Here is a 22,193-nt window from a genome sequence, read left to right as displayed (position 1 = left end):
AGAATTTGATAGACTGACACAGAGGACCTGCCAGGGACCTGCAAGGACTGGCTGGGGAACAGAGACCAGAGCCAGGTACAACCAGCCTGGGAGAACAGGCAGCAGCTGCAGAAGGCTGTGTCAAATATTCAGTACATCTGCCTCTACCCACACGGGAGCCTGCGCTTCCAGATGGCAAACAGGTACTAAGGACTGCATGGCTTCTTTCTGGAATCAGTCTAAAGAAAAACAGACAGCACAAGCTGAATAGACTGTCAGCTGGTTTTAAATAAGAACTGTCTTGGTGTCATCCTGATTATGCTAAAAGCCCCCAAAGAGTGTCAGGAGGTTGCCAGCAGAAAAGCAGACTGAAAAGTTATCCCTCCCTCAGGTCCAAATTTTCTCTGCTTCCAAAGCTGTTATTAAATACTGCTTCTAACTATTAAACCCAAAACATTTCAGAATAAATATCAAATTAAATGCAAAGCCAGTATGCACTATTTATGCTTTCATGCATAATTCCATGAAAAATTAAGATAAGTGTGCTTTTGAGGGCAAATAACTTACACAAGCACTACGTTGCTACTGGGATTTTAACATCACTGAATACAATTCTAACGAGCTCCAGTATGCTTCTAGTCAGTGTAGCTTTGTTCAGCTTGCATCTGACAATCAAAACACTAAACTGATCTCTCCATTTTTCAAATGTCACCATCTAGCTATCAGGACTGTAAGACAAAGTTTATGTAGCAGTCAAGTCAACAAAGGGTCCAGTTCTGCCCTCAATTACACTCTAGTAATTCCAGTTAGTACAGCTATGCTACTTTAGATTTACACAACAGCAGCAGTACAATATAGTAGACTATAAAACTGAAAGACACAAACTAAAATAATTTAAAGTAACTTTTTGGCCAACTGGCTATATTTAAACTTTTTGGGTTGGGACTCATAAAAACAAAGCCTTCACCAAGAAAAAGAGCCCTATCAATCGGGCAAGCTAAGCTAAATTACTTGTACTCCAACAGTCCTCTAAGAACACATACCCACAGAACATCTAACCCTTCTGTCTGACAGCCAAGTGTTGTATTCAGATATGGCAGCATTTAATTATGAATTGGATTGCGAGGAGAGAAGAGAATAGGACAGTTAACTTAATGCTGTTTAACGAGCACGCTCTTGTTAGCTGTGAATACATTCACTGTACTCATTAAATCAAGAGGCACTGTAGTTCTGAACACATCATTAAAAGGATCTAGGAATGCTGCTGCTTTGTTCAGCTTGACTACATGCTCTGCTTGCCAGTTGGGAAATGAGCAAGAAATGTAAGCCCCCTCCTGTTGGGCCAGCAGATCTAATTTAAACTTGGAGGAGGGTGTGAGAGATCTGCTTCTTTAGAGTTTCACTCTTTTAGAACACAAAGTTTCTCTTTGTATTGCTGACATGAAGCAATAATATGTTTGGTACAGTAAGATATCAACAAAAAGATCTATCAAGCTGGGGAGGATTTAAACAAATACAATAAAAATCACCACCCATTATTAATAGACCCAAGGAGCAGGAGTATGCATTAATCTATCCGTGTGTCAATTAGCAAAATGAACCTTCATAAAACAAAAACTTGTATGGCAGTTCCCACATTATTACAATACGTGGATTAAGGCTGAAGAGGGAGTGAAATTGGCTAGTAGGTTCCTGTTCATTCTCACAAGAGGGATGCAGAACATATGTTCTGGAAGAAAATGAGATTTTCACCTGTCAAGGGTTGATCATTCTACCCACAAAGATACACACGTACAAGAGAATCTGCATGTCTAAAGCATTCTAGAGTTACAGAGAAATTAAAATAACTGACAACTGTTTATTCTGAACCCATTGCATGGAAGCGATTTCTGCTAAAAGGGGCACGTGAACCAGCATCACTGATGGCATCACACAAGTTGCAGAGAATCTTGGAAGTTAAGATTTTACAAGCCAAATTGCTCTCTCTAGCACATCCTTAAGAGGAAAAAAAATACATTTCTGAAACATGCTTACAACAAATCCTTTTCTCCTCTCCTCCCACCTCATGCACAGAAAACCAGAGAAGTTGATAATGTTCAGAACTGAGTGGTTGGGGGGATGAACCGGTCTTAAGTGCAAGAGTGCATGATTCTACCACTTTAAGCAATTATTTTCCAGTTAGGAAGTTGTTGATGCTGTTAGAAGCTACACAAAGCAAAGTACTTCAAACACATTTACCACAGTGTCCTCCCATTATGCAGACACAACAGTTCATCCACCACCCGTGAAAAACTTCTAACCAGTCATGCTAGCAAGTTATGACTTTGCAAGATCCCGATTTTTCTCAGGTTTGCCAGCAAAATAATCTACAGGGGAAAATCCTTCTTAAAAATCCTTCCTTAAGCAGTCAGCTTTAATGCAACAACACTGTTACTAATCCTCTTAAACTTTCACTGGGTCCTGCACTGTAATGTCAGTAACACAGGAGGCACTGCTCTTTTCATGGGAGCTATGTGACTCCAGAGATTGTCACAATCTTATTCAAGCAGCAATTGATTCCTCACTGCTATCAATCTAAGTAATCAATACCAAGGTTTCAGCACTCAGACCAGCTTATTTAGGGTACAACCATACAGCTGTACTCTCAGACACCTGGGTATAGCTGTAAAACAGTATTCACCCACATGAGCCATCAAAGACTTCTGCAGTCACATCGCAAGGCTCTCCAGATTGCTGTAACTGAAGCCAGAGCTTTTACACTGTTATTTGCGGGAACAACCTGAAGAACTATCTGGGTCTCCAGTGGTTTAAAACAATATCTTTGCCAGAAGGCAGAAAAGTTTGAGGATGGGGAGATCAAAAGAGGGAATCACATTGAAAGTAAATGTAGAGATCTTGCTAGAAATATGCACCTACAGGTGGGTGGGCACTTTACTAAAATCCCATCTTGCTGACGTAAAAACAAAAAAAACCTTTAGGTCACCAACATTGATTTGTGGCAGATAAAACAATGCATAGAATGAGCATTCAGATTTTTTTATCAATTGTATGGTCTGTGCCTGTAATATCTGGAACTGAGCACACAGAGAAAATGCATGGGAAAAGCATGAAAGCCACAAGAATTGCATGTTAGATTATTTTGGTTTTTGTCTTCTTCAGTCACATTCAGAAGCTCTATGTGAGAGAGCCATCTGATTACAGATGAAAAGCCAAGAGGTGGTGGGTTTTATAAAAATAAAAACTAATCAAGTGTTACATTTTCTTCCATTTGTTTTTAACACAGCACAACTCAGATGCTTTAGCCACAAAAAAACCCCACACACTAAAGGAAAAGATAATATACAGGGAATTGTTTGTATATTTTTTGTTCTGCTTAGCAACAGAGACATACTTGTCACGTGTTATAAGTAGTGGGTATTTTTCAGCTCCTCATGTACCTCTCTTGTCTGCCATCAGTCCTGCATCTTCCTGGTAGATGACTCCCTTTTGCATTTTGTACAACAATCAAAAATATACAGAATACTAAACAGCTTGTGAATTATATTCTGAGAATATTTAAACTTCTAAACTGATTTCCATAAGGGACACAAATTATACATTCAAAACAAGATGTACATACCTTTTCCTGCTATGGCAAAAAGAAAGAAAAAAACCCACACTTTTCTCAATATTACACTACTGGAAAAGAACAAGCAGAAATTCTGTTCACATCACTAATACCTCTTTGCCCTGTGCATATTCAATTTCATGTCTCAATATGTACATTCAAAATCTTTGCAGGAACAGCAGCACATTACATACGTGCACAAACAGTAGTAAAACAAGAGCCCTGTCTAAACAGCAGTGTCAAAGAAAACAAATACATGAATGGCAGAACATGGACTTGAGACCTGGCTAACCCTCCTACTATCCTTACAAAGCACTTGTATTTATTCTCATTTGACCCCCTTTTTCACTATTCTGCTTCCAAATACTTCAAACAGTTTTTTGATTCTTGCAAGTTAACATAAAATATCCTGCCAAATTGCATGAGGGGAAAAAAATGTTTGCTGCATGGAAAAAAGACTTGTCAGACATTTCTTCTTCCATGTACTTCACAGCACCATATGTGAGGGCTGGAAGAGAGCCTAAGAACATCTGCCACAGACTTTAAAACCCCTAATAATAGCACAGCTGGTGTCCCCAGCCTAATGATCTCAGCAGAGACTCATGTGACCACTCCTATATCTCTGGCCCCCAAACCAGGCAAAGAGCAGAAACACTCAAAGCTGGATTTGGTCACTCATTCATTCTCAACTCAATTGGCATTTCACAAAAGAACCAATGCAGAAAGCAAGTTGAAATGCCTACATTTCAAGTAGTTCAACAGTCACTGTTTCCACAGGATTTCCTCATGCTGCTTTCACTTCATTCCAGGTTACCAGAGCACTCCCTATTCCATAAAATGAAACTGCTCAAGAAAACAACTGTGTCAGTGATCCAGGGTTAGAAACATAAAATGCTTTAACTGCACTGAACTCTATTATGGAGCTGTTGGGTTTTTTTCCTCCATTAAACTCACAGAGTATCTTCTACTCCTGTCCATTCAGTTTACTTACAAACATTTCTACCTGCTTTATTTTAAAGATGTTCAAATGTTGATTTTTATATGAAAAAAACTGTATTTCAAAGAGAGAGAAAAAAAAAAAGGCAGAAGAGGAGAGAACTCAGGAAATGGAACTGTTTCAGCTCACTCAGTGTCAACATTAGGACTACCAGGTACTTGTCATACAGATGTTGAAGAGAAACATCTTCGATTTCCAAAAGATGTGGCTAGCAAAATAATTTGACAGAATCTGTGAAGGCGAGATCAAAAATAGCAATGTTTGGGTGGCATGAGGTGCCTGAGACTTTCATTACACTTCAGTCCACCCTCTGTCCTCTTTACTTTCATCTATAAAAAAAACACAGGTAACTTGACACAATCAGCCAGGGATGAGTTCAGGTTATTATTTTATATAATGTGTGCAGGTGCACCTATGAAAAGCTAGGCCTGACCAGTGACTGACTGCACAGACAGGAGAGCCAAGAATTCCACAGCCAAGTTTAGTCACTAGCAAAGCATGAAGGGGTGGCTACTTTTGCAAATTACTGTATCCACAGTAACAACAGACTGAATACTAAGCTCCAAATCCTGAGAACAACCCATTTACTCAGTCTGCTATAAAACACCAATATGTGACACTAACATCCTCATCAGTGAATGTTTTCATTCTTATTTCCCATGAGAGAGAAACGGGGTAAAAAACCAAAAGCAGATAAAGACAACACTTTATAAAAAAATTCCCACACTGTGCAACAATGTTGGCCCACTTTAAAATAAGAGCCATTTAGCAGATAATCTTTCTTAATTTGCACCACATCATTTAGCAACAAAGGGAAGAGAAAATACAAAGCAAGTTACTTTTTAGTTTTATAGAAAAGCACTGAACTCTGAGAAAGAGGAATACAGGAGATCAGACCAGTTTCAGTAATCAGGCAGGCTGTGACAAACACACACTTAAGAGTCACATATCAGTTATATGCCTTACTCCTCTACTAGCTCTCTATCTGACCCATAACTTTTCTTCTCAGAGCTAGGAGATCAAGATGCATTTTAGGTAGCATTTTTTGCAAGTCTCACAATTAGGCTATTAAACTACACACACTCTTATTTCTGATTTCAGTATAACAAACTATATTTCAAGAAATTAGGCAAACTGTTCCACCTTTTCAATTAAAATCTAAACTTTAGCAAGGACTAGGTCAAATGAGAAAAAAAAAAAAAACTGCAGCAGAGCAGCATCTGTAGAAAGTTACAGCCTCAAATATCAGTTTGGTCATGAATTCTTAACATTACCAGAAACCGTACAACACAACTGCCTACAAAAGACTGTATGTTTGTGGTCATACTGTAGATTACTGGCAGTGCAAATACAGCAAACCCACACCATTCCCACCTTCAGCTGCAACTGGGGATCTAAGTATGCGATGGCAGCGACAGCTGTGTCACAAGAGTAGACTGTAGCAGAGATCTGGGCTGGCACCAGTTATGAATGACACTGCTTTTTAAAAATAAATTTGACATCAGACATATTAAAGAAGCCTCCTGTTGCTGAGCTGTTTCTTGTGTAACAGATACAGTAACTATGAATAAGCCACATGATGCCCTTTCAGCTTGGCAGAGAAGACTGCTGCTGACAAAACAAGCTTAATCTCCCAGAGGCACAGACAATTTGCAGAACTATCAAAGTCCTCCCATGCAAATCAGTCCACAATTGCTGACTCGGAGTGGGCATATAACTGCTGTTGTTCCCTCACTTGCTACAGGCCCAAACTCCTTTTCCCTGTTTCTCTGGTGTCACATGCTGAAGCTGCAAGTCCCGTGTGATAGAAAGCAGGTAAGTCCTATATGGGTTTGCAGTTCCCCACTTCAAAGAGACAGAGACAGACCTCAGCCATCCACACTGCAGTCACTCTGCACTGCAGCTGTGCTCCTGGAGCAGATGATCTCCGAGGTCCCTGCCAGTCTGTTATTCTCTGATTCTATTTCATTCAACACAACAATATCTGCACGAAATTTGCAAGTGCTCAGCCTTACTCTGCTTAAAATACTAAATTGTTTATTTGGAAAAAGTCAGAAATATAAACCTGCATGCTTTCTAGCCCATCTGCATGCTACATCCTTCCTCTCAGCGAATTGTAATTTATCCAGAAAACAGTTTTCCCTTCCTGAGTATTTCCACATGTGCGTTATTAAGCAGCTGTCCTGACAGAACTTGTACTTTGCTACTCAGGAAACTACAGACTGGGGTGTAAGACAAATAAGTACATCAGATGACACAGAAACAATGCAAACATTGTATAACTGCAAACTACAGTCACCGATAGACACAGTTACCACAACCTGTAATAATCCCAGCTTGGCCCAGTTCCCAGCCTTCTGGAAATACATCTCTGACAGTACTGCTGCAGCGCAGACTGCAGAGAAGATTGTGGGTGGATGAAGGAGCTGCTTTAACATAAACTAATTTCAAAGCTCATAAATACCATCATATCACAGACATGCAGCCATAGAGTAGCCTAGAGGCCTGTCAAACCACAATTAAGCTTGGTTAATGAGACAGTCTCCTACCTTATACAGCTTTAATATTCTGTTACAGTTTGATTCACACCAGCTGAGCACTTTGTATATCAGGTGATAGGCACCAGTGAAAGCCACTTAGCTAAACTTTGACAAAGTAACAAACCCTAAAAGCAAGAACCATAACCAACTATTTCCCGCTTGCACAATTGCAACTTTGTCCTGATTTTCCATTTGGGCATACTCTTCAGGCAAGAGGCAAAACTTGGACAAAATACACGAGTTGCATTTACCAGCACTGAGCTGAGGCAGGCTAACATACTATATTTGCCCCCCTGTTTGCACCATAACCCAAGCAAACTCTCCCATTTGCCAATTCAACCTTCCAGGTTCGAGAACTGCTCAAATGATAAGTGCCAGTGTTGCCAAGAAACACATTTACTTCTTTTCCTGCCTTCTCATCTAAACTGCATGCATACTTTATCATAAAGTATTATATCCCTGGGCAAAATGAAAATTGGAAGCATCAGAGCAAAAGTATTACAAGAGCATTTTGCAAGTGCACAGGATAACTATGTTCCAAAAGAGCAAAGATAACCCCCAAGGCAAAAAAAAAAAAAAAAAAACAAAAAGCAAAAAAAAAAAAAAAAAAAAAAAAAAAAAAAAAAAAAAAAAACAAACAAACAAAAAAAACACCAAAACAAAACAACAACAAAAAAAACAAAACAAAAAAAACAAAAAAAACCAACCAAACAAACAAAAGCAAAAAAACCCAACCAACCAACCAACCAACACCACCAGAGAAACAAACCTTTTAAAATCAATCTCCACAACCTACGATTTGAACTCTATTCAACAGACTATTCCTGAGCTACATTCTGCTTCTCATAACTGATAGGCATTAACATCTGTAAATATTAGTTTTCAACTTCTATTAAAATCCACTCTCCAAGAGGTCAGCCAATCTGCTTGTTCAGAAATGCCTATTTTTTTCAGATCAGTTTTAACAAGCACTTCATAAAGTTTTTGTTGGACATGGAATACAGTTAAGTAGCACAACTTCTTTTGGCCATGACAGCCATTTCTGGGATTTATTATAAAATGTGGCATTTTGCCTAAGTTTTCCTACACAACAACTTCTTTCTATCTTTTCTGAACAGGTATTTAGAAAACAAATTTATAAAAAGAAATATTTACATTTGGGGTTTATTTGTTTGCTTTTTAATGAGCTAAATCTTAAATAAGACTTTCACTTGCATTTTGTCAGTTCCACTTAACCTTTTTTGTTTATTTCCCTCTTTCAAATACCTCTTCCTAACTAGTTGCTACCAAGAAATTGACAGAACGTTACCTGACTGACCCCCTGTAAAGGAGATTGCCAATTTCTGTCTATGAGCACTTGAGGAGATAAAGCAAAATCTGTAATACTTGACATGTGAAACAAAGCCAGAAAAACAGTATTGTTAAAATAAAACAAAAATTTGAAAAAAGACAAGAGAAACAATAGAGAGTACTAGCAGAAATGTCAGAATTCGGAAGAGATGCTTGCAAATGCCTTTTAACAATATCCAATGTCTTAATTATTGTGGAATCCCAAGAGTTCAAAATCCTTTCAGTTCTCCAGTGGTGACAATAGCACTGAACAATGCAGTATCCAAATAAGTCCCTCTTCAAGTCTATACTTGCAACACAGCTGTACTGTAAGTTTTCTGTCACAAAACAAACAACAATTTCTGGTTAGAAATCAGGGCTATCAAGAACCACCAGTTCCACTCAGAAGATAAGTTAATTACCTGCTGTAGCATTCACACCATCACCAGAACAGGCTGAAGCCCTGAAATTTCATGCCTTCCCAGCTAGTGGGATTTAAAAAAAGCATTCCATAGCTCGTTCAGTCTAGGAGTTTGCTAAATAGAAGTTTTAAAAAATAATTTACTGCCCACACTACAACAACTGCTTGCTCACCTTTTCCAGAGAAAGGTCTGAGGAACACCCAACACAGCACAGTATTACAACTGCTAGAACATGTTATAAGCTAATCATTTTCCTGACTATGCAGCCCCTCCTATTTCCTCTTAGTCATTTCTCTGCAAATTATATCACGTCTTGATCTTCAAGTTAGCCCTGCTGGTCATAGGATCAAAAACAATAGGCTTGCTGCTAGGTGCATTTAGGAATTTCCTCTGAGCCTTCTTAACCAGGTGATTAAGTGCTAATTCACCATCTCAGATGACAGAATTTATGATTACTGCTTTTCTTTGTTAAAACCAAAGAAAAAAAACCCAAGCAAAATACTCAAACAATCAAAAAGCACCAACCAAAAAAAAAAAAAAAAAAAAAAAAAAAAAAGAAAAAAACAATACAACCAAAAAACAAAAACCCCAAACACATATAACCAAACTCAAATCAAAACCCACAAAAACTTCCCCTCAAAAAAATCCCAAAAAACCCTCAAATCCCTTCCACCCCCAAAACAAAAAAGCAACCCAACCAAACAACCACCCAACAAAAAACCTAGAACCAAACAAACAAACCAATAAAAAATAAAAAACAAGCACTCAAAACACTCAATCCCACAAGCAAACCCAACAACTACATGAAAAATATAAAACCAAACAACAAAAAAAAGACATCCAAACAAAAACCCCACCAAGAACCTCCCACTCAAAAACAGCCCAAACCTCCCTCAAATCCTCCAAACCCACCACCAAACAAACCCTCCCCCCCCACAAAACCACAAAACAAAAAAACAAACCAAAAAACAAACATAACCCATCACCATACAAGCACCATAAAATAAACAAACAATAAAAAAACAAACCAAAACAAAAACAGAGGGGAAAAAACCAAAACAAACAAAAAAACCCCAAAACATGTTAAATACAAGGTGTAGTGTTATATACTTAAAGCAAACTAAACAGTTATTTGCCTTGCCTGTATACTCTTGCCTTGCCCTTGCTGCCATCTCCAGCAACCATCTAACTCCCTGAGAAACACAAGCTGGGAAAAAACTAAAAGCAAAGAAATAAAAGAAAATTTTCAAAACATGTTTTCCTAATTTGCCTCCCTGACTTATTACCCCATTAGGTAGCAGTCACTGTAAAAGATCTATGGACAATGCAGTACAACACATGGCCAGTGACAAGGTAGGACTATTTCTACCAGAGATGGCAAGCCATGAGATCTGGCTGCAAAAAGCACAACCTTTGGGGTCAGGCCTTCCATGTTATGTCTGGCTAATATAAGCGTAGGCTGTCCCAAAAGCACACCCTTATCCTACCACAGGCTTAAGCTGAAGTGGTACATTCAGCCAGGCAGAGAGGGACCTGGGAGTCTGGATTGACAGGAAGCTGAACATGAGCCAGCAGTGTGCCCAGGTGGCCAAGAAGGCCAATGGCATCCTGGCCTGGATCAGGAACAGCGTGGCCAGCAGGTCCAAGGAAGTGATTCTGCCCCTGTACTCAGTGCTGGTGAGGCCACACCTCGAGTACTGTGTCCAGTTCTGGGCCCCTCAGTTCAGGAAGGAGATTGAGGTGCTGGAGTGGGTCCAGAGAAGAGCAAGGAGGCTGTGAAGGGATCCAGCACAAGTCCTGTGAGGAAGGGCTGAGGGAGCTGGGGCTGTTCAGCCTGGAGAAGAGGAGGCTCAGGGGAGACCTCATCACTCTCTACAACTCCCTGAAAGGAGGGTGTAGCCAGGTGGGGGTTGGTCTCTTCTCCCAGGCAACTCTCAGCAAGACAAGAGGGCATGGACTTAAGCTCTGCCAGGGGAGGTTTAGGTTGGATATTAGGAAAAAAAATCTCCACAGAGAGGGGGATCAGGCATTGGAATGGACTGCCCAGGGAGGTGGTGGATTCTCTGTCCCTGGAGATATTTAAAAAGAGACTGAATGTGGCACTCAGTGCCATGGTCTGGTAACCACAGTGGCAGTGGATTAAGGGTTGGACTTGATGACCTCAGAGATCCTTTCCAACCCGGATGATTCTGTGACTGACTCCTCTCATTCCTCCATCTTCATGAAGACATTTGTGTTTGCACCACTTCATGTCAATGCGGCCAGGAATGGAACTTGGTTAAAAGGCCAAGCCAAGGCGATGGGGGAGGATAGGATAGGATAGGATCCAAGGAGAGGATAGGAGGACAGGAGAGAAAACCAAGGGGGTGGTGTTTTCAGCTTTCAGCTGAGAGTAGCTTTCAACTAGATGAGCTCTCAGAGCTGGGCCACTACATGCCTACAGAAAAAGTAGTGCATGAGAGGTGAGAATGGACTGTCCTACAGTTTTCAGTTGCTTGTCAGGAAATTGCTGGGTTGGTTTTTTTTAAAAAAACAAGACCAAAGTCAAAACACTAAACCAGGGCACTCTGGTCACTTCACTTGTTACCCACAGTTAGGCAGTCACTTCACAATTTACCTGCAGATTTATGGAGTTTCAAATACTGGTGTTGCAATGCTATCTCCCAAGCTTCATTGCAGTAAGAATAGCAATCTCTGGCAGGACTCAAAACATCAGTGTTTCCATTAATTGCTGTCTGTGCTTATCCATCACACCACAGGACTATGGGAAATCACTGAGTGAGTGCCCAGAGCCAGAATTTACAGAACTGACAAAAACATTAACCCAAGGCTTAACAGCAATGGCCTCTTCAGGAGATACAAAGAGATGAGGTTTCAGTTTCAATTAACCCAGGCAGATTCAATAGTCATATGAAGCTGAAGCTGGCAACTGAAGAGCCAAGAGACGTTTTTGTTCTTGTTGAATTCATATCTGCTGGAAGAGCAGGCAGTTATTGAAAGAATAACCCAGTCAGAAAGGAAGAAAGGTCAGTTTTAATCCCAAGATTTTTTAAAAAGAAAAAATGAATTACCATGAACAGTAAGGACCATTTAAAACTACAGTTTTATCCACGTAAATTACAACTTCTGTTTAAATACCTGCTTTTAAGGAATCATACATTTAACATTAGCAAATATGTGAAATCGATTCCAGTTCTTAAATCTTACTGTAAATATTCATATAGTTCAACATTTGGCAGTCATGCTACCATTGGATCAAAAGACCAACATTTAAGGCCACATTTTATAGAATCAGAAAAATGGTTGGACAGGAACTTTTACAGCTCTGCAATAGGCAGGGACATCTTGCATTAGACCAGGTTGGTCAAAGCCCTGCCTAACCTCACCTTGAACACTGCAAATGACAGTTTTCACATCCACAACTTTTCTGCATATATCTTAATGATATGATCTTAGATGATAACATGTCATCTGGTATAATCAAGAGCTTGGGAACAGGCATAAAATAGAAAATATCCTTTAATGAATAAAGTAAGATGATAATAAAATAATAATTGTTGAATTTAAGAAACCCTCTCTGCTTTTGGAAGGATATTAATAACAAAACTTTCCGGTTTTCTTCCTTCACATCAGTATACTTTAGGTATCCTCTGAAAGTTGATAAGTAGTACAAAATAGGTGGAGTGTTTACTTTTGGAGGGAGGAGGTCAGTAACTCAGATGCTCTGAGACTCTTATTTCCCTTGAACAGCCACCAGTGAGCAAAAGAAAATGGCAGAGTATCTTGGATGTGCTATCTTCCCTGCCTGAGAAAATCCCAGACCCCTTTTTCAAAACTAAACTTTTTCATAGCAATACACCATGGCTAAATTTACAGTCCATCAGTTTTACTGAAGGCAAAAAGAATATAGAAATTTCACTAAAATCACTATTGTAATTCTAGCACTTTCCTATGCATGTCTGCCAGATGTGTATTCATAACTGCTGCAAAATGCACTCAAATTACTTGAGCAAATCATATATTCTTCAGAGAAAAGAGTGCCTTCTGGCCCACTTGGAATTTTCCTATTTTAGGAGGAGTAGTAACGTACATTACCAACCTTATTACTGTAAATAAAAATGTGCAGCTGTAGCACTCATGTCTGCTGAGAAGGCTGCCTGTTTCAGATACTCTGCCCTGCCAGGTAACTAAACTCTTAATACCAGAAAGAGGGTGCTAATTCACTGATCCTAGGAGACTGATAGGCTTATAACAGAGATTGAGAAGAACTGGATTTAATTCTCTTACTGCCATGAATTCCTGAATTACCTCAGTCAAACATTTTGATCGTGCTGACCCCCTTCATCCTTTGTAAAGTGAGCGAACTGATTTTTGTGACTCATCAGTGCTTAAAATAACCTCAGTTCATCAGAAGTTGCATTGAATGTTTTGTAGCTTTTGCAATAAAAAAAGGGCAAAGTATTAACAAAGTTGCATTTGCCTGTGGTAAATTTCATTCTTAAATGAAATTTCATTTAGTAGATAAAAGCAGTACAAGTGACTGCTGCAGAGAATTAAAGTTCTCTACAGAAGAATGAGAGCATAACATACATCTAATAGCATAGGACCACTTAGAACTTTTTGTATCCTGACAGTTTAGTGCATCATTTAACCTTCCTCAGTTTTTTCATCCTAATGGCATTGGATGTCTTGCAAAACATTATTTTTGACAAATACATTATGGAGTAAATCATAGGCAACAAATACAAAAGTAATCAAAGGTTATCAGCATTTCAGACAAACAGAAAAAGCACTTTCAGTTCAGATTATATTGGAAATTTATGGCTCTCGGGTCAGTCCCAAGTCCCTGGGTCAAACCAGAGTACCCTTACCACCTGACAAGATTACACAACCTTCAGGAAACAGAACCATAAAGGGCTGATCTTGTTATGACCTTCACACATGAGGGTTTACATAATTCATTACAGGACCAGAGCTCTAAGAAATTAGTAATTTTTGTCAACACTGATCGCCACTCCCTCCATAATTTCCTGGAAGTGATTATTACTGCAGTATTACCACAACAAAGCAGAAGTTTACTGTTGCTTTCTGAAGGTGGGGCAATTTGTGACTATAAGAGATTATCATAATAATAAACCATAATACCAGAAAGATGTATTTGCTCCTCATCCTTCTTACCTCAACAGTGCCTGCCTCATCAGAAACACAGCAAGTATGATCAATCACTGCTGCAGAGAGATTCCATTCAAGACAAGTTTAAAAGACATTCTAAGGGCTTTGACACATCTTCCAGTTCTGCTCCTTTTACAGGTACCACTGGGGTAATAGGTTTGCAAGGCTCAAATTGCAAGGTTTCTGCTTCTTGCAGAGGAAAGCACAGTGACCCACTGCAAAACACGCAACCCTGAAGTACCTGCTGGTGAAACTAGGCTTTTTGTAACAGGCAATGTTACAAATAATACTAAGTAAAGAAAAGTAACACAAGTTCCACTTCTGCAAACACTGGAGAGGACGGTAAGTGTAGAAGTCTCCATTCCCCACAAGCTGCAGACATCAATGTAATTTTGAAAAAATAACCTGCTCTTCAAATAAAACTGCAGTTCGGTATCCTTTAGGACACCAAATTGTGCTGGTGGCAGACCTAATTTCATGTGATTTAGGACTCTGCATGAATATGACATAACCATCATCTGTCTTTAAAAGGGAGAATAAAACTATGTGACCATACAATACAGAAGCACATTGATTGGTTCCAATTTACAGTACTCAACTAATCACCTCAGAGGTGCATGTAACTATTGTGGATACATACTAATGTATCTACAGTTTTCATTCTTTCCCTCTAGGCTATAAATGTCTCCATTGTATGAACATTTTCCTAACCTTTGGTTTCCATTAAAAGATGGCACAAGTCAACTCAGCTTTCAGATTTTAAACTTTATTGAAAAATAATGAAAAGCAGTTTTTCTGTGTTTTGTCTGAAACACTGGCATTAGTATATAAGGGAGTTTGGGAGTCGATTTCTTATGGTTTCCTTTAACAGCTGTAAGACAGATGAGAAACTAAGTGAGAGTGTTAACTCTTACCATCTACTCTACACTGGTGAGGCCACACCTGGGGTACTGTGTTCAGTTCTGGGCTCCTCAGCGTGGGAGAGCTGCAGACATACTGAAGGGAGACCAGAGCATCCAGCCTATGAGGAAAGGCTGAGAGCTGGGACTGCTCAGCCTGGAGAAGAGAAGGCTCAGCAGGGCCTTGTCAGTTCATACCCGAGGGGAGAAGAGTGCAGAGGATGAACCCAAGCTCTTTCCAGTTGTGCCCTGTTATAAGCCAGGCTAATGTTACATTATGGCTAAAAGGACCTAGAGAGAAGGTCTTTAGGACTCCGAGGAATCTGGGCCGTGACAGGATCAGAAGTGATGGGCACAAACTGAAATAAAGGAAGTTTTCCCTGAATAAAAAGTTTCTTCACTGTGAGGGTAACCAAATACTGGCACAGGTTTCCCAGGGAGGTTGTGAAGTCTCCATCTTTGGAGATGTTTGGACATGGTCCTGAGCCATCAGCTGCCCTCCTTGAGCAGGGAAAGTTGGACTAGATGATCTCCAAAAATCTTTTCCAACCTCAGCCATGCTGTGATCTATAGAACATGAAGTGGCACACTTTTCACAGTGCTTCTATCTTCACAAAGTCATAAAGAACTTTGGTTTTTTACAACCCATTGCCTGCAAAATCCCAGAAACACAAACTCTTAATTACTTTGTTTCTCTTCTACAAACTTTCTCTTTACACCAGTCATTTTTCATCCTGGTCTCCACTGATTTCCTTAAATGGTCAACAAAAGAGAAACTATGGAAAAAACACATACTTTACTGCAGATAAGACTTAAAAGGTACTGCAGACCTCCTCTGAAGTTTCAGGTTGTTCACAAATTAAAAGCAGTAAAGAAAAAGTGACTATCTTAACTAAAATCTCTCACTTCTACTTTCCAAACCCTTTAGAACACATGATGTTTGGGTTTGTGATTTGTTTGTGGTTTTTTTGGGTTTGTGATTTGTTTGTTTTGTTTTTGTTTTTTTTTTTTAACAAAACAAACTCCCACCCCTCACTACAGAAAAAGAGAAATCCCATGAGCACTTTTCACATGGTTATTTCACATGGCTATATTCACCATTTAATAAAAATATGTGGTTTTCTCCCATAGTAATTACAAATACATACAGAAATCCTAGCTCAGAACACTTCAGAATGCAGTTCTAAGCTCATATTTTAAATAGTCAGACTAAATCACCTAGTAGTTTTCTGTTTTCTGGTCTTTTGGTCTATGAAGAATAACATCTACCTGCTGATTCTGTGAAGCCTAAGATTAAAAAACAAAACAAACAAACAAACAAAAAACTCTGAATGATTTTTAAAGAGGGATTTGTATGATTTAAAGGGAGAAAGATTGTCCAAAGAACAATTAAGAGAAGGTAGAAGAAAAAATGATTTTTTTTTTTTTTTTTTTAAGATTAGTTCATATTACTTTATAAAACTAAAATTATACTGGTTTTCACCTTAAGTTTTGAGGATTGCAGTGTTCACAATAGAGACTATAATATTTGGCCTCAGGAAAGAGCACTCAGAAAGGCAGACTGAACCAGATACTAAAAAAATGAAAACAATCAAATTTATTCTTAAGTATATTCTCATTCTGTATTATAAACAACAATGTCTCTGTATAGCCTAAGATGACCAACTATGCAGTATTTCTCTCTTCTCTTCATAGAGTTGCTAAAAGTCAAGGATATTCCAGGAACACAAATATGTAGCAGGTCATTATCAGTGTTAGCATCAGCATCTCATCCAGCAATACACAACTCATGTTGATTATACCAGAGCTTAGAGTACAGAGGCTTCAAAATCATCTTATGTTCCCTGAAGGTTTCCCCTCCTGCCACCAAAACCTCAGCCACTTACTGCTTCTTTTGCCTCACTGCTAACAGCTGCTCAGCTGCCCAGACAACAATCTGATTGAAAATTAGCCTTAAAAACAGTTAAGTCATGGAGTTGATTCCCAGCACCATAATATGGGAGAGAATAAAACAGGGAATCCACAGCCAGGGAAAAATTTGCTCTGCTGGGCAGCAACACCGTTTTATGTCAACATAAGGCAATAATGAAACTTCACAGGAGCTTTTAAGCCAATCTCTTCTCATGTTTCCTTCCTTCTTTCTCTTACTGTTCTAAGCTTCTGCTATAAAGGCAAGCAAGCCCAGCATGGCTCTAATATATATCAATCAATAAGAATACTTAAAAAAATCAAACAAACAAAAAAACAAAACAAACAAAAAAAACCCCACTATAAAACATGACAGTTAAAGAACAGCAGGATCATTTGGGTTTAGAACATCTAATGGGCTGCAAGGCTAGACAATCCTGTCCAGAGAAACTACAAGACCAGGCAAAGAATCAAGTCCAGTACAATCACTGACCAATCTAACGAAAGCAAATGTGCCAACATAATTGAATCTAAGAATTATCTCTAGGCTAATCTGTTTGTGCTATCAATAAGCCTCTTAGCTGGACAACCATAAGCAGGATAACCACACAGCATTAGTTTTTGCACTGTAATCAATAGGCTCCAATAAAAAGAGAAATATTGATGCATCAAAGTTCAAAGAAAGGACAAGTTCAGACAAAAAAATATCAGTGGTGAACTCATGACATTTATTTAGGAGACATCACATTATTCACTACAAAGTAAAATAAAAGTGCTTATAAACTTGTACAGCTATCTCAGTCAAACCACAGAGCAAGCAGGAAGGCATTGTATCCAGACACCAACTGGTATCCTGGAAAGCCAACATTTACAGGAAGTTAATTCTCAAGATTTTTATCTCTCCCAGTAGCACTGACCTCACAACTGAATCCACAAAACTGTGTAGCATTCCAGGGAGGTAATGACATTGCTCTTGACATTCTAACAATACAAACATGACTTAGAAACATACCTTTACAGCACAGACACTGTAGACCACAAACCAGTTTTACACTCCCAGCACTACAAAATTCCATCCATAAAGCGAGCTGCCTACAGCTGAGCTGCAAGTTATCATTTAGTGAGTAAAAAGTATTTCTCCTATTTACTGTATTTTTATGGTAACTCTGAAAGCCACTTGGTGTGCTGTCCCTACTGAAATCTATTCCTTTTAGTTATGCAACACACGAGTGACAATCTCACTCACAGCACTAACGAAAAGCAACATGACCATCACACAAGAAGATGTCAGTCTGCCTGTTGTCATTTTACATGCAACTGAAGTGTATTCATTCTTTAATCATTATCTTGGTAGCATCACTAAGCTTCTTCCTACAGAGGCCAAACTGCTGTATAAATCTGGAGACACGGATAGTTCAAAAGGAATACAGAACTACTTTTTAACAGCCTGTTATTAACAATAGTTCCATGACCCTAAGGCTAAAACACAGCTCCCAGTACCATATTCTAGTTATTGGGACTTTTCACATCATACAAATCTGTCTGTTCTTGCATTAATGTGGAATTATTGTGAAATAAACAGTGCATTAAAGCAATTGACAGTTTTAAGAGGGATAAATTGATGTTATTCAAAAAGTTACACTTACGAAAAAATATCTGGCCTAATATTGGAGACCTATTAAACAAGGCACCCATTTTGCAAATTGAATAGTCATTATTTGGGCAGAGTGAAAGGTTACCAGTTTCAAAATCTGAAACAAAGGACACAAACTAACAAGAAACATCTCACCAACCATTACTTGAGTACCACTCATAATGTACACCATCCAGACAACACAAAACAAATTAAGTCCCACAAATGCTATTTCTAATCCAGCAAGATCACTAAACCACCTCAATTCTTTAAATCAAGAAAAGCTAATTTAAAGATTTTTGGAAAGAAATAGATTTCAAACAACCATAACTTTGCCATACATTGCCTTCCCTCTGATTATCTGCCCTCCTCCAAGGGAATTTTTATGTAACATGGGTTACAATGTGTATACAATGTGTATACCTTTAGCTTTTAGAACTGGTGAAGGTTTGTTTTTAACTTCTTGCATTTTGTTACTGCAGATCCTGCCTCAATTGCCCACATTCTGAGAATTCTAGGGAGCTGTTATCATAGCAAATATAGTGGAAAGTTTCAGCATTTTTCATACTGCTAGCTTCATATTTATGCAGCAGCAACAGCAAGAAGCAGTAGTGTTGATCAAGTGCACATTTAAAACAAAAAAATTTAACCTGCACTCCTTTCTACAATACTAATCCCATTCTTCTATCCCAAAGGAGATTGGCTAGAATATTTCAACATTCAAAAGAAAATCCTCAGAGGACATGGAAAAGTTAGGATCAAATTATTTCTACAAAAACAGCTAGTAATCTTTTACAAGAGAAAGAATGCGAGAAGCAACAAGAACTCCAGTGTGAGCTGCTGCAGAAACAAACAACAGGAGTTCCTAACAGCTCCAGGAAAATCTCCATCTGATCTTGCTCTCACCCAAGTTCACTTTCTCTCGAAGACTCTCACCTGCATTCCACAAACTGATACAGTGCCAAGTCAACATCCATTAACACAACACGGCAGTACTTGCAGATCTCCAGTACCTGCTGGTACTGCTTCGTTAGTCAGGACTCTGGATTAAACTAGTCAGATGGTCAGAGGTTGCAGCAACAACTCACAGATTTCACCAAGATTATATGCATGCAAGTAGCTAATACAGAACAACAGACATTAATATTTGTGCCTAATAACATGAAGGCTTCCTCAATGCACTCTCGTGCTACACCCAGTGCTTTAGCATCGTTATCAAGCTCGGTTATGAACTACAAGATTTTTGGTTGGTTTCTTCTTTGCACTAGATCCAAAGAGACTCAACTTATTTCCACTGCTGTCACGCACCATGCAGTTAGCTCCACTAGCAAGTGGGAACTCATTCATACAGCTGACAGAAAGTTTTGTTTTACTTCAACATAAATTTAAACTATCCACACATACAGCCGTCTGGTCTTCACTTAGCTCACTAACACTAAAAGCTGAAAACTCTTGCCTTCCCTTAGTGTTTTCCCATCTTCTGTTTTTCCTCCCATATAATGATGCTAATCGAAAAATAGAGTAGTAATAGCTATAATCATGGTTTAATATATGTCCTTCTATAATTATTTTCTTATCTATTGTCATCATAAGTTGCTCTGGCTCAATTAAAACTAGTTACAGTGCCTCAGAGATGGGCAGCTTTGTGAATACTGTTCCTGGGCTGGGAGACAACGCTTCTTCCTCCAGGCTCCTTATGGAAACTCCAGAAGCGCCTGACTAGGAACAACATTTAAATGCAGTTCACTTCCAGTATGGTAAGAAGCCAAGGTGTTAATTACAGTACATGAACTCATATAATGCGCAGCAATAAAACATGCACATATGGCAAACTAGTTATCATAACTGCTTGGGGTTTTTTGTTGTTGTTGCTTTCCTAATTGCAAAAACCATTACACTCGTGCTTTAATCTCGGTGGACTGAAAGGTTCAAGTAAGGTTACAGATTGCATGACAGAGAGAAGTATCCAAATGGGAGACTTCTGCAAAAGTCCGAGCAAGGGAGAAAAAGAAGCCTGGGCTCCCAGCCTTTAACAGATGTGCTATTTTGGGGACATCTGCTATTCTTTTCTATTTTACCTGAGAAAAAGCATATCTGAACATTAAGTTCAAAATCATCAGTTGCAAACCAAAGCAGACACTAAGATTTTAAACTTGAGAAAAAACATAATGGAATATTTTATTCATTTTAAATAGAGGTATACCCCCAAAACCTATATGTAAACCCTGACACTGAAGAAACTAAGTATTTTTCTATCCCTCCTCCAATCTGCTCCTACAAGCGGGGGTCCTTCCAACTGACAACAGCAGCACAAATAATTCACAGGCCAAATTTTGCAAGTGGTTCCTGACCTTCGGTAAACAATTGCACCCAACTGCCTCTTTCCTTTAAGGGGGAGGAAGGGACAAAAGAGCACAGCACCAGAGCCGCGGCGCTCCGCCCGCCTCCGGGCAAGTCGGCTGTGAAGGTCGCCCCGCTGCCACGGGCTTGCGGAGCCCGAGGAGGAGGAGGAGCGGCTGCACCTTGCTCAGCCACCAGTTTCGCACCCCGGCCCAACGAAGCAGGCCCGGCCCGTGCAACGCGGCAGCACAGCATCCAGACCCCCGCCTCCCGCTCACCTGAGGGCGAGCGGTGGGCGGGCCGGGGCGAAACGCAGCCGCGCCGGTCCCCACCGCTCACCCCCGTACCCCCGACCGCGGTCCGGCCGAACCGAACCGTTACTCGCCACTCACCCCGCTCCGGGCCCCCCAGGCGCGCGCGCCGCCAAGGGCAGCGGGGGGCGGGCGGCGGCGCCCCCGCGGGCCGGGGGAGCCTCCCTGCCGGCGGCGGCCACCTCCGGGCTGCTTCTCCCCTCACAGCTTCTCCTCGGCCCGCGCCGCTGAGGGGCCGCAGTGTGCGGCGCGGGCAGATCGCGGGGGCTGCTGCTGCGGCCGGCTGGCTGCTGCTCCCTCCTCCTGCCAGCGCCTCATGTGCCCTCCTCTCCTGTCTCTTCAGCCGGGCCGCCGCCGCTTCAGTTCCCCGCTCGCTCTCCCACAGCGCCCGGGGACAGCTGCGAACCCCTCTCGCCGGCCGGGCGGCACTGCACGTGGGGCGGTTGCTGGTCACTCTCTTCGGCCACTATTGGACGCGGAGCCCCTTCCACCGCTTCCCTTCACCCTCGCCGCCGGGCCGGGCCGCACGGCCTCTTCGGGAGGCAGGGCGGCGAGAACACCTAGGGGGCTGCGGCACCGCCCGCCGCCGCCGGCCACCTCGGAGGCCGCTGGCTCCGTAGTCGCAGCGTTCCCCGCCCCCCGGCGGCCATTACCTCATGGCCCAGCCCTGCCGCGGAGGAGGGGCCGCACGTCGCTCAGCAACCGGCCCCCTGCTGCGGCCCGGGCCAGGGGGGGAGCCGGGGCGAAAGGGGTTCGCCGTAGAGGGTGGCATTCGTCACTGCGCGGACCAGCCCGAGGAGGCCTGCAGGCAGCAATGCCCACTGCTGCTCGCCCTGGTCCTAACAGCATTAGAAGTTACTCCTGCTGTTGCGGCTAGAGGTGGCTGGGCTGCCCGCGGTCAAATGCTCCCCAGCCTTCGACTCTGTGGCTGCGCGGGGACCTCCCTGCAGAGCAGCCCGAGCGAGCGCTGCCGTGCCCAGGCAGGTTTGGGGTTTCCGGCGCCCCGACACGGCCGCCTCCCGCAGGATGTGAGCGGGGATGATGTGGCTGGGTCGG

General features: G+C 41.0%; 1 protein-coding gene and 1 long non-coding RNA gene across 3 annotated transcripts in view; one reads left to right on the top strand and one right to left on the bottom strand.

Moving 5' to 3' along the window:
* LOC139792505 (uncharacterized) overlaps positions 1-7,825 on the top strand; it is a 75,509-nt gene extending 67,684 nt beyond the window's left edge. Inside the window, exon 3 of the long non-coding RNA XR_011724292.1 lies at positions 7,715-7,825. This is a non-coding gene — a long non-coding RNA (uncharacterized lncRNA). The remainder of the gene's footprint in view (positions 1-7,714) is intronic.
* The window catches only part of TRAK1 (trafficking kinesin protein 1), a 136,447-nt gene extending 115,002 nt beyond the window's left edge, over positions 1-21,445 (bottom strand). Inside the window, exon 1 of one of the 2 annotated variants that reach the window (XM_071735887.1) lies at positions 21,219-21,445. The gene's annotated coding sequence lies outside the window, so the exon portion shown is untranslated. Of the gene's footprint in view, positions 1-9,046; positions 9,110-21,218 lie in introns of those variants that run through there. The other variant, XM_071735892.1, reaches the window with a different exon arrangement.
* Positions 21,446-22,193: the final 748 nt, after the last annotated feature.

This window comes from Heliangelus exortis, chromosome 2 (genome assembly GCF_036169615.1).
Source record: "Heliangelus exortis chromosome 2, bHelExo1.hap1, whole genome shotgun sequence".
NCBI lineage: Eukaryota > Metazoa > Chordata > Aves > Apodiformes > Trochilidae > Heliangelus > Heliangelus exortis.
This window is presented reverse-complemented; position numbering and strand designations above follow the sequence as displayed.